Source organism: Chionomys nivalis, chromosome 6, assembly GCF_950005125.1.
Source record: "Chionomys nivalis chromosome 6, mChiNiv1.1, whole genome shotgun sequence".
Taxonomy (NCBI): domain Eukaryota; kingdom Metazoa; phylum Chordata; class Mammalia; order Rodentia; family Cricetidae; genus Chionomys; species Chionomys nivalis.
In genome coordinates, this window is record NC_080091.1 from 100,987,107 (window position 1) to 100,999,314 (window position 12,208).

Sequence of the window (12,208 nt, forward strand, 5' to 3'; positions counted from 1 at the left end):
AGGAGTCCTTGTGTAGGCTTCATACAATGACAAAGTTCAGTGAGGCTAAATAAAGGGCAGACTGGGAAATAATCATGAGATGTAAAGTGATCACCACATCTTCTGAGAAAACAGTTTTGTGGCCGGGTGCTGGTGGTGCACACATCTAATCCCGGCACTTGGGAGGCAGAGGTAGGTGGATCTCTTGAGTTTGAGGCCAGCCTCGTTACACAGTGAGTTTCAGGACAGTCAGGGCTACACAGAAAGACCCTGTCTCAAAAAATTAAAAAGCAAAATAATTTAAGTTTTCTCTCCCTCCCCTTCTTTCCTTTTCCCCACCTTCATTCCTACGTTTCTTCCATACTCTGTTTTTTTCCCACCTTTAAAAAACCAAGTTTATAGTGGTAAGTAGAGCAGACGTAGTCTCTGTCCTCACTGAGTTTCCAGTTGAATAAAGAATACAAATAAGCCTTTTCCCTAGTGTAATGAGTGCTTCTGTAAAGGAAGCGTAAGACATGTGATTTTAGGTAAAAAGTGTGCTCAGCCCATGTCTGATGAGCCGGGAAAGGCTCCTCATCGATGTGACTGAGGCTGAGGATAATCCAAGGATACAGAACCAAGATAGTGATGGAGACCTATAGACTAAATTTTAAAGTTCTGGAGTATTTGGTGGCGACAAAGAGATCTTCCAAGTAGCTGAAATAATATAGTATGTCTGGAAATTAATTTTAGATAGTGAGCATTAAGGCTGAAGAAGTAAATAGGAATTAGATCATGCAAAGCATTTTGTTATTTTAGAGATTTATTTTTTATCCTCTAATTATTTAGAAACATTAAAGTGCTTCAATTAATGGCCTGATCTGAGTTGGGTTTTATAAAGGACATTCTGGTTGTAATGAAGAGAAATAATTAGAAGATTAAAAAATAGGAACATGGAAAGCCAATAGGTTGTTTTGTAATAATCGAAGCAAACTGATGGTAATGTAAGTTAGCGGTGGCAGGCAATGACGAGACGTGACTGGACTTGAAACATTTTTCAGAGGTACATTGGTTTGAGGGGTGAGGTGGAAGAAGTAGTCAAAACCAATGATCAGCTTTCTGGCTGATTAACTGGGAGGAGAGTTGGGCCTCTAGGACAGCGAGAGTAAAGGGGAAATCAAGTTTGGGGGAACAAAGGCATAATAGATTCAGTTTAAGAGATACTAGATATCAGGCTGGGATAATAAAGTGCTCAGTGGTTTAGTCTAGCTAGAGAATTGTATACGCTACTTTTCTCTTGATATGGTAAAACAACATGGCCAAAGCAACTTACAAAAAAGAGTGTATTTGGGTTTATGGAGCAGTAGGCATGGTGGCTGAGCAGAAGCTAGAGGCTCACATCTTGAGCCGCAAGCATGAAGCAGAGAGAAAAGAGTAATTTGCAATGGTAGGATTCTTTAAATATTTAAATTCTTTAAAAGCTACCTCTAGTGGCCTATTCCTCCAGCAAGGCCATTCTTGGTAAACCTTCCCAGTCAGTGCTGCCAGCTGGGGGCCAAGTGTTGAAATACTTGCACCTGTGGGGGGCTTCTCATTGGAATCCCACCTTCAGTTCCCAGTGCCACTGCCACAAGAAGTGAGATACCCACGTAGAGGTGTCCTAGAGGAAGCTGGCTAACTGGAAATCAGAAGGGAAGCTGAATAGAAATACATACAGACTTGAGAGTTGTCCATAGTGAGATAGTAACTTAAGTCTTGGAAGTCAAAGATCTTTTTCTGAAAAATCACATAAAAAGCGAGAAGAGAAGGCAAACTTAAACAAACAAACAAACAAAAAAAGCAAAAGCAAAACAAAAACCACAAAAACTGTCTATGTTTAAGAAGGGCCTGAGAAGAATATTGAGTTGAGAACTAGCCCAGCACTCTCCGAGTCCATTGATTTCTGGGCTTTATTCACCAGTGGTGTCTTTACTATTTGGTTCATTTGTGAAAGAGATAGTTGAACTTGGAATGGTATATTTTTTTTTAATCAACAGATACAGATGAACAAATCTCAAAATGTGGACCTTAAGGAGTTTGGTTTTACTCCAAGACCTTCCCTTTCCAGTATATCAAGGTACAAAACCAATGTTAATATCTAAGATAAAGTGTTCATTTAACTGTTGCTCCTCCAGATAACCACTTATTCAAGGGAAGTTAGTCACTGACTATTCAATGAAAATCACAGTAATCATTTAATTTCATTATAAAGCAATACTACTAAAAGGGTTTCAGTATCTCCTATGTTGCCATTCCTTGAGTGCCCTCTTCCCTAGGAAACTACCCATCCCTAGGTCCTCCCCTGTTCTCTGAGACAGGAGATACTGTGTTTTACAAGGAAAGCTCCCTAGGAAACTACCCATCCCTAGGTCCTCCCCTGTTCTCTAAGACAGGAGATACTGTGTTTTACAAGGAAAGCCTAACCTTTCCCTGCAGGTGCTCATTCCATACCAATAACACCTTAGGCTTGAAAAATACTTTCTAATTTGAGATTTTGTTTGTGCAATATATCTTCTGACCTTCATGACAACCTAGCTCATAAAATAATTTTCTTATGCTATTTTTAATATCTATTTACTGATTGATGTTTTGAGATATCTTGGTTTGTAGCCCAGGCTTGGTTTGAATTCATTATATAGTCTAGACTGGTTTTGAATTAATAATCCTATTGTCTTAACCTCTTAGGTGCTGAGATTATAATTGTATACCTCAATACATAATGTTTATCTCATTTTCTTAATAAAAAAGAAGACCTCACTCCCAATTAATAAGAAGAGGACCTCAGATGATAATTCATTGTTCTTATATCATGATTCAGAGAAGAGAATATTTTATATATAATTTCCTATTCATCTTATCCTATTCAGAATATTCTTTTCTGCATTATAAACTAATTTTTTATTCTTTGCAGTTTAATACTTGCACATAGTGAATTTTAGTTCCTTCACTCTATTTCCCATCTTACCCACTTTCCTTCCCCACTGAAACACTTCTTTCCTGCATACCCTCCTGCTTTCATGTCTTTGCTGTGTGTGTGATCCACTGAGACTAATTAGAATTCTTTGCATAAGCATTTGTGGGAGATTGTTTGCTGGAGCATAGGCAACTTACCAGTGTCCACCTCACTGAAGAAAGTGATTCCCCTCCCTTCAGCCAACAGGACTTGTCCTGTCTCTCAGATAGGAGGAGGATAGCAGAGTCCTATCTGCCAAGATAACATTCTGTTTATTTAGCAACCAATATGGAGCAAGAGCCAACCAATCAGAAATCTAGATCCAGTACTATTTTTTAGAGATCTTGACTTCGGTTATCTGAGAGTAGCCTTCAGTAGATTTTTAAAGACTGCATACTGATGGCAGGTGTCCACTGGGGCAGTAAAGATGATGGAGTATTGGACTCTTCCATCACAGGCTACTGGAGGCCAGGCAGTGGTGATACACACTTTAATTCTAGGACTCAGGAGACAGAGGCAGAGGGATCTCTGTTAGTTCAAGGCCACCCTAGGCTATAAGAGATTGAATCTGTCTAAAAGAGAAACAGAGCTCACACAAAGGTGATCCCAGAACTTGGATCCCACGGCTTTAATCCCAGTACTAGGGAGGTGGAGACAGAAGTGATATAGGTAGACAGAGATGTTGAAAGAGGTTTTCTGTCCCGCCTAGTTCCCAAAAAACACACAGAGGCGTACATTAATTATAAACTGGTTGGCCTAGTAGCTCAGACTTCTTATTAACTTTTATATCCTACGTTAACCCATAATTTTTGTCTGTGTTAGCCACATGACTTGGTACCTTTTATCAGTGAGGCAGTCACATCTTGCTTCTTCTGTGTCTGGGTAACAACTGCAGACTCAGCCTTTCCTCTTCCCAGAATTCTCCTGTTCTCATTGCCCTGCCTATACTTTCTGCCTGGCTACTGACCAGTCAGCGTTTATTAAGGCAGTACAAATGATAAATCTTTACAGTGTACAAGAGCACGGAGAGAGGAATATAAGGCAGGAGGAGATAGGAGCTCAGGGCAGTTTGAGGTTTAGTGGAGACAATAATGTATTTCCCAGAATTGTCAAGTTAGTAAACCGTGCTCTTTTTATTTATAGGAGTATCTAGTTTCCAAGGCCAACTTCATCATACTTCTTCTCTGTGGTTTTGTTTTCATCATAAAGGTCTGGATCTTTAAACATCCCAGAGTTGCCAATGTCGAAACCGTGGAGTGAGCGTGAAATCTATGGAGAAGTTCCACAGGAACCGTCTGAATATCATGGCAAAGGTAGATTATTGTTGCTATGGACTTGTGTGGGAGTTTGGCATTACTAAGGTTAACAAGTCATTTAAACAAAAACCCAGCATCTAAAAAAATTATGAATATCAACTGACAACAGTTTTTTCTTGTGTTTTTGAACCAATTTTAAACTCTTAGGTTATTTCAAATTGTCATGTTGTGTGTCAAAGATTTTTCAGTATCTTCCCTACAAAGTGTTGACTGTTTATCTAAAACTAATGTGAGGGACAGCTGGGAGAATCAGAAAGCCTTGTGTGAACAAAGTCTTAAACGGATGAATTACTACTTTTACATATTTTTAGAAATTTAAATAATGGCTGTAAAATTAGTCCAGTTTCATAAAATAGTTGTGTGACCTGGGGGAAATTGTTTAACCTTTTGGGGTCTTATTCTCATCTTTAAGAGGAAAGTATTGGGCCGGGCGGTGGTGGCGCATGCCTTTAATCCCAGCACTCGGGAGGCAGAGGCAGGCAGATCTCTGTGAGTTCGAGACAGCCTGGTCTACAAGAGCTAGTTCCGGGACAGGCACTAAAGCTACAGAGAAACCCTGTCTCGAAAATCCAAAAAAAAAAAAAAAAAAAAAATCAGGAAAGTATTGGGAGCCAGTGAGGTGGTTTAGTGGATAAAAGTGTTTGTTTCTGATGACCTGTTCTCCAGAGGTCACTCGGTAGAAGGAGATTTCACTCCTGCATGCTGTCCTTTGACCTCCACATACACACAAGGGCATGTGTGCAATCACACACACACACACACACAAATGTAAAAAAATATTAAAATGAAGATATCATGCCAGGTGGCACAGCCTTTATTCCCAGCACCCAGGAGGCAGAGGCAGGTGGATCTCTAAGTTCAAGGACAGCCTGGTCTTCAGAGTGAGTTCTAGGACAGCCAGGCCTACACAGAGAAACCCTGTCTCAAAAACAGAAACTATGAATGAATGAATGAATGAATGAATGAATGAATGAATTGAGAGTATCAATATGGCTGACTGTTAGTATTTCCTCCATTCCTAAGTCTATGATTCTTACAATCTCTAGGCACGATGAGACGATTGCTAGTTTGAGAGGCACAAAAGTTTTGTGATCTAGATTTGCTTTTATCTGTGTCTTATCATTAAAAATGCAATAATTCATAGGAATTCTTCAGCGCATTTATGTTGGATCCCCATGTTACTAGTGTTATTTCCCTGGTTCATTCTATTAATGGCATGATATATTGAAAGAGGAGAAATAGCCCTAACCTGTGAGTGGTTTGTTCAAGAGTCTGTATGTCAGTATAAATGAGGGTGACCTTGGGTTTCCTGGGCACACTTATGTCGATAGAAATGAGGGTGACCTTGGGTTTCCTGGGCACACTTATGTCAGTATAAATGAGGGTGACTTTGGGTTTCCTGGGCACACTTATGTCAGTATAAATGAGGGTGACCTTGGGTTTCCTGGGCACACTTATGTCAGTATAAATGAGGGTGACTTTGGGTTTCCTGGGCACACTTATGTCAGTATAAATGAGGGTGACTTTGGGTTTCCTGGGCACACTTATGTCAGTATAAATGAGGGTGACTTTGGGTTTCCTGGGCACACTTATGTCAGTATAAATGAGGGTGACTTTGGGTTTCCTGGGCACACTTATGTCGATAGAAATGAGGGTGACCTTGGGTTTCCTGGGCACACTTATGTCGATAGAAATGAGGGTGACTTTGGGTTTCCTGGGCACACTTATGTCAGTATAAATGAGGGTGACTTTGGGTTTCCTGGGCACACTTTCATTCTGTTACTTTGTTTCCTTTGGTCACAGTTTAAGGCCCTGGGCAGCTTCATGTGCAGCTCAGTGGAGCAGGGCTTGCGCGGGTCCCTGACAATGATAAGTAACTGGATATGGAATCTGAGAGGCGCAGAGTGAGGTCTGCTAACTCTGATGACATCATGACCTCATTAGCCCTCTGACTTGTGTCTCACACTGCTGCAGTTCTCTCTGCTCCTCCTGTGCACAGCTTATTCTTCCTTCTGTGCCTATTGTTTCCCACTTTCTTCTTCTCATTACTCTAAGTATGACAGAAAAGCCTTGTCCGGATACTTTAACCCCAGCAATAGCGTGCTCTTGTTCTACTGAATGAGCCGCTTTGTCTTTCTCTCTCTCATCTTCCCTCCCCCCTTATTTTAAGGAAGGAGCCATATGCAGGATAGTGAGGCTGACAGGACCCAGACAGTCGTTCTGGGTCTGTATTCTAATTCTGCCGTTCACTGCAACCTCTCCTGGTGCAGTTTGAACCCTTATCTCAAGTCTCTCACCTGAGTATCTCAGATGCTTTAGGACTAAATGAGACGATGCTTACAAAGCTCCTGAAGTAGCATCTGCTGTTGCTAATGGCGGTAATTGCGTGTGTTTGTTATACTTCCCACACGTCAGTCTTTATTGTGAAAACATTCTAAGTATTGGGAATGTTTTAAGAAAAACATGGCAATTTTATTATCTCTATTCCAGTTTCACAAAGAGAAAAAGGAAAAAGTATTAGAAATTATATGAGAAAGCATTTTGAATCATAAAATTTAATTTGGAAGGGACCTTTGTGCAGTTTCTCATTTTACAGTAAAGGAAGCCAAGATTCTAAGAGATTAAATGACTCGCCCAAAATCACACACCTAATTAATGGCAGGGCCAGAAATAGATTCCACATTTCCTGATTCCCAGTCCAATGCCATTTCTAGAAAATGAAATTGACTTTTAGTTATCAGTAGAAAATTGAGTGTTGAACTTATAGTATATGAACTCTTTCGACTTCCCACCATCTCATCCCACCTCACCCAGCTGATGTATTTCTTTGATTTTACATCTCTCATTAACCCTCTGTTGTCTTAAAAGAAGAATTATTTTTTTCTTATGTTCAAGGCTTAATGTGAATTCTGTCTAATCTTGCTTTCTCTGGGAATTTAGAAGGTCACTTATTCTCTCCTCTATCCAATATTTGCATTGTCTACTTTTTGGTTTATTTTTTGAGACAAGGTCTCTCTGTACACCCTGTCTGGCTTAGAACTCACTATGCTGTCCTTACCACCTTCTAATTTGTTATTCTTTTGCCTCTGCCTCCCAGGTGCTGAAATACAGGTGTGCGTCCCCCACACCCAGTTCACCGTCTGCTTTCTATTGTCCTTGTCCCTTTATAAACATATAAACATGTAAGCGTGCTTAAGGTTTTTCCTTCTTCAGCTGTAGCGCTAATCATGCATGACCTTTGTGATAACAACTGATCTGAAATTCACACAAAGGGACTTACACACAACTGGTTATCTCTATATAAACTGGAGGTCCCAGTAGGCCTCTGGCTTTAACCTTCTAGCTCCAGGCGCTCAGACTGTCCTACCACACCTCCGGCTTTCTCACACAGTAAGTCCTTCCAGATTTCCATCTTCCCAGTTTAACAGTCTCATAGAGAAAGGTACTTTGCACTTGTAGGTGTACAGACCTGAAACACTCTGACCAGTTTGTTTTGAGTAATATAAATCTCTATAACTGGGGAGTGGTCATTCTGTCCCTGTGGCCCCAGGAAAATCTGGGAATCGTGATCGGTGACCTCATCAGGATCGCCTAGAGTGACAGAGGCTGTTTTCCCTATGGGAAAGGAGGGTGCTTGTACTCATGGGAAGGTTAGCATGCCAGAAAGATGATGATGATGATGAGGAGGAGGAGTCAGCATCCCATGTTCTCCTTGTGTGTCTTGCTTTCTTGTCAAATTAAAAAGTACGAGAAAAATTCGCACTCATTTCTTCCATCTTGGTCCTTTCTTACTCACTAAACTTTGGGTTCTTCATCCTTACTTTAAAACTGCTCTTCCTTTGGACCAGTTAGTGATTCAGGCGCTCAGGTCCCTGAATTCTTCTCTGGAAGATTTCACACTTCTGTTCCTTCCTTTGGAAAGTGTCTCCCTGGGTTCCAGTGAAGCCATCCTATTGATTTCTTTTCAGACTCTTGTTGGACTTTTCTTCTTGCTGGTTGATGTTCCACATGGATCCATCTATCCTCCTGTCTCCCCTCCTCTGCTTCCTGCTCCTCCCCATCTCCTCCTTCCTCTCTCTAAATTCTTTTTACTGTCAAATGTCTACACAGATCCTCCGAAGCCATGTCTGAAATCACCAGCTAACCCTTGGTGATTGCTAAGCCTGTCTTTTTCTCAGTACAAATTCACGCCTACAACCACACGCCTGGCTATAGCTGCCTGAAAGTTAGCGTTTCCTGCCCTGCCCTCTGGTCCTTGTGTGCTGCATTCCATCCCTGCTCCCCTCAGGTCAGTGCATGCTCTGAGAAAGGCAGAGAAAGGGTGACTATGACTCTCTTACTCGACGTGTGCCTCAGCACCGCAACCTGCACATCTGTGTCACCACACACTTCCCCTCCGTCCCTTCTGCTCCTGTGTTTACTGATTGTAGATGTAAATGCTCAGGGCCTCTCCTTATTTCACTAACTTTCTTACGTTTCCCTGCTGCACCTCCCTGTCCTCCGGTTCATAAGTACTCCAGCGTCTGATCACATGACCTGCTTGGAGAAGCAGTTGTCTTGTGCTGGTAAGGAAAGCTTCTTCACATGTCGGGTGACTTTGCCATGCTCTGACACGGACTGTCTGCGCAGTTCCCGTGTGTCTTCCTTTCTCTCGCTTCATGCTCCAGAAATTCTGAAGACTTCTAGGTCTGGCCTCTCTGGCCTCTCCCGCTGTTCCTCGTCCTCTCTGCACTGCTCACCTTCAGGGATGTTGTGTCTGCTCCACAGGCGGAACCCCACAGCCGAGAGAGTGCTGCTGCTCGTTCGTATGGTTTGATTTTCAGTGGCTCTTACTCTAATTGTTCTCTTCACTGTATCCATGGCATTAACACCGTTTCTGTTCTTAGTGTGCGTCAATCAAAGTGTACTAACATGAACTGCAGTTGTGGGCACACCTGACAGAAGAAATGAGCGTGAACAGGTTAAGATGAGGACAGGATGGCTGAGAAAACTAAGGCTTATACCGCCTTACAAGAAGTTCTTGTTACATTCTCAGAAGTCTTTCAGACTCTGTTAAAGTACTAAGAAAATGCTAAACATTTTATGATAATTTAAAATTTCTACCAAATAAATCATGTTATAAACAAAGATGATAGCACTGAAAATCTAAAACTTTCTAATCTACTGTATGTTACTGTTACTGGTGTTCTCAACATTTTTCTGTACAGGAAAATACTGTAGCATATGCTGCCACAAAGCTATTTACTGTAAGAATTAAAATCCATTAAAATCATGGGACTGGCAAGATTGCCCAGTGGGTGGGAGCTTGTGGTGGCAAGTCTAGAGCCCCAAGTTCAATCCCCAGGATCCACGTAAAGGTGGAAGGAGAGAACTGACCCCACACAGTTATGCTCCGCCCTCCTCCAGTGTTCCCGGCATGTGCAGCCTCAGGAGCATACCACACACGCATGCACAATAGTGATGATGCACACCACACACGCATGCACAATAGTAATGACGCACACCACACACGCATGCACAATAGTAATGACGCACACCACACACGCACAATAGTAATGACACACACCACACACGCATGCACAATAGTAATGATGCATACCACACACGCATGCACAATAGTGATGATGCACACCACACACGCATGCACAATAGTAATGATGCACACCACACACGCATGCACAATAGTAATGACGTACACCACACACGCATGCATAATAGTGATGACGCACACCACACACACATGCACAATAATGATGATGCACACCACACACATGCACAATAGTAATGACGCATACCACACACACATGCACAAAGTAATGACACACACCACACACACATGCACAATAATGATGATGCAAAAACTAATTGATTAAAAGTGAAGTTTAGTGGACCTACCAGTTCATGTTCCAGTAACTAGAACTGTCTGAACGAAATATCTGTCAGTGCTTGACAGCATGTGCCTTTGAAAATTGGGGCTCAAGACCTCTGCATAGCAGTTGAAAGATGTATCACATATCAGTTCAAAATGCTGCTTGTGTGGTTTAACAAGTGCCTACACTCTTGTACACACATAACAGATTTTCTCAGGTGGAACTCCTGTATAACTTCAAGTGAAAGGACTCCTCAAACAGTGATGTTCAGCGGACACGCTAACACATCTGGAAACCACAGTGTTGCGGGCAAAAGCAAGTGTTCTGAAGGTTTGGATGTGAACTTTGAGTTGGGAAATGAAGTTTGGGATGACTTTGATGACGAAAGCTTAGTAGAAGTTGTGAGCTTCTCAGCCGGTGCCGAGAAGACAGCTGTATCAGGTAAAACGGCTTTTTTCATAAGGTCATTCATTAGAAATTCTTTGGCTATTTTTATTTTGGTCCCTGAGACTCCTTTTTCTTGCCTTTTTGTATGTGTTTATTTAAGTAAGGTTATAATTTTTATCAGAACTAAAAAGAGAAGTGTGTCTTCCACAAAGAGTATTTTCCCTTGAGGGCAGAGGTAAAGGTTGTTCCCTTGTGAGGGTATGAGAAACAGAGTGGGCTTTCTGCCCTATTTTCCCTCTCTTTTTAAAAATTTGTTTTATTATTTTACCTTACATTTATAAATAAGTATTTTGCCTATATGCTGTGTACATACATGCAGTGCCCATAGACACCAGAAGAGGGCATTTGATCCCCTGGACCTGGGTTACTGATGGAATGAGCAGCCCTGTGGGTGCCGAGACTAAAACCCAGGTCCTCTGGAGGAGCAGCCAGTGCCCTTAACCACTGAGCCATCTCTCTTGCCCTCCTGTCTCTTCTTAAAGGTTCTATTTAAATCCATTCTGTTTATTAAGCTTTCCCTCATAAAATGGGACACTCTGGCCTTCCTTCTGAGTTCATACAGGTCCACTACTCTGTGGAATAAAAAGGTACTATGATTTTAAGAATATTTTTCTGCTTGCAAGAAAAGAAAATAGCCTTGGCTTCTGGTGGAAATGCTCACTTTTCAGGAATAAATAATTGAAAAGTAAGGAAAAGGGGCTAGTACTTTATCAGAATGTGCATTTAAATCATACATAAACCCACAGTCATGAGACAGACAAATTTGCTAAAACAGATAATTGAAACTCTTAGTAGTTATGTGACTAGAGGCAAAAATGGTGACCCTCTTCCCATGGGGGCAGAGAGAAGCCAGTTCCTCAGCCTGTGGAACATTCTTCCCACGGTTGCTTCTTGATATGCTCCACCTGCAACTGTCTAGACAATCAGAGAAGAGCAACAGCCTCCGGAGCCAGTGAGAATTCAGATGTGATTGTTTTGGAATCCTACAGAGCGCAAGCTTTTCTCAGGACATCAGAACTTGTTCAGCTACACAGGATAGGCCTGGAAATGTGTGGTGTGGGGCCACTGGGTGTATTTCTTACATCCCTAACTCAAGACTGGATGTGTCCTGCAGGCTAGAAGTCGGTATATGCTGACCTGTGAAGGCGTAGGGCTGTTGCTGGGAGACCACTTCCAGTGAATACCTTTCCCCCATGTGTCGAGTACTTAATTACATGCAGGCCATTGAAAATACTGAATAAGTTTCCATTTGTCATATACTTGAATTTTAAAAAATAACTAAATAGTGGTGGCCTTAGGGTTTCAGACATAGTGGCTAACAAACTAACTTATGTGTTTCATAGTTTCATTTTCTTAGCTTTGTCTGCACTTATATCCCCTGTGTAAATCAGTGTTGATTACTGAGAATTAGTCATTGTGCTGGCTAGTGTTTTGTCAACTTTACACAGATTAGAGTCATCCAGGAAGAGGGAGCCTCAACTGATCTGTGGGAGGGTACTGTGGGCAGTACCGTCCCTGAGGAGGTGAAAGCAAACTGAATAAGCCATAGGCAGCAGCCCCGTAAGCAGCGCCCCCCACCCCGCCCCGTGGTCTCCAGTCTCCTGCTCTGATGTCCTCCATGATAA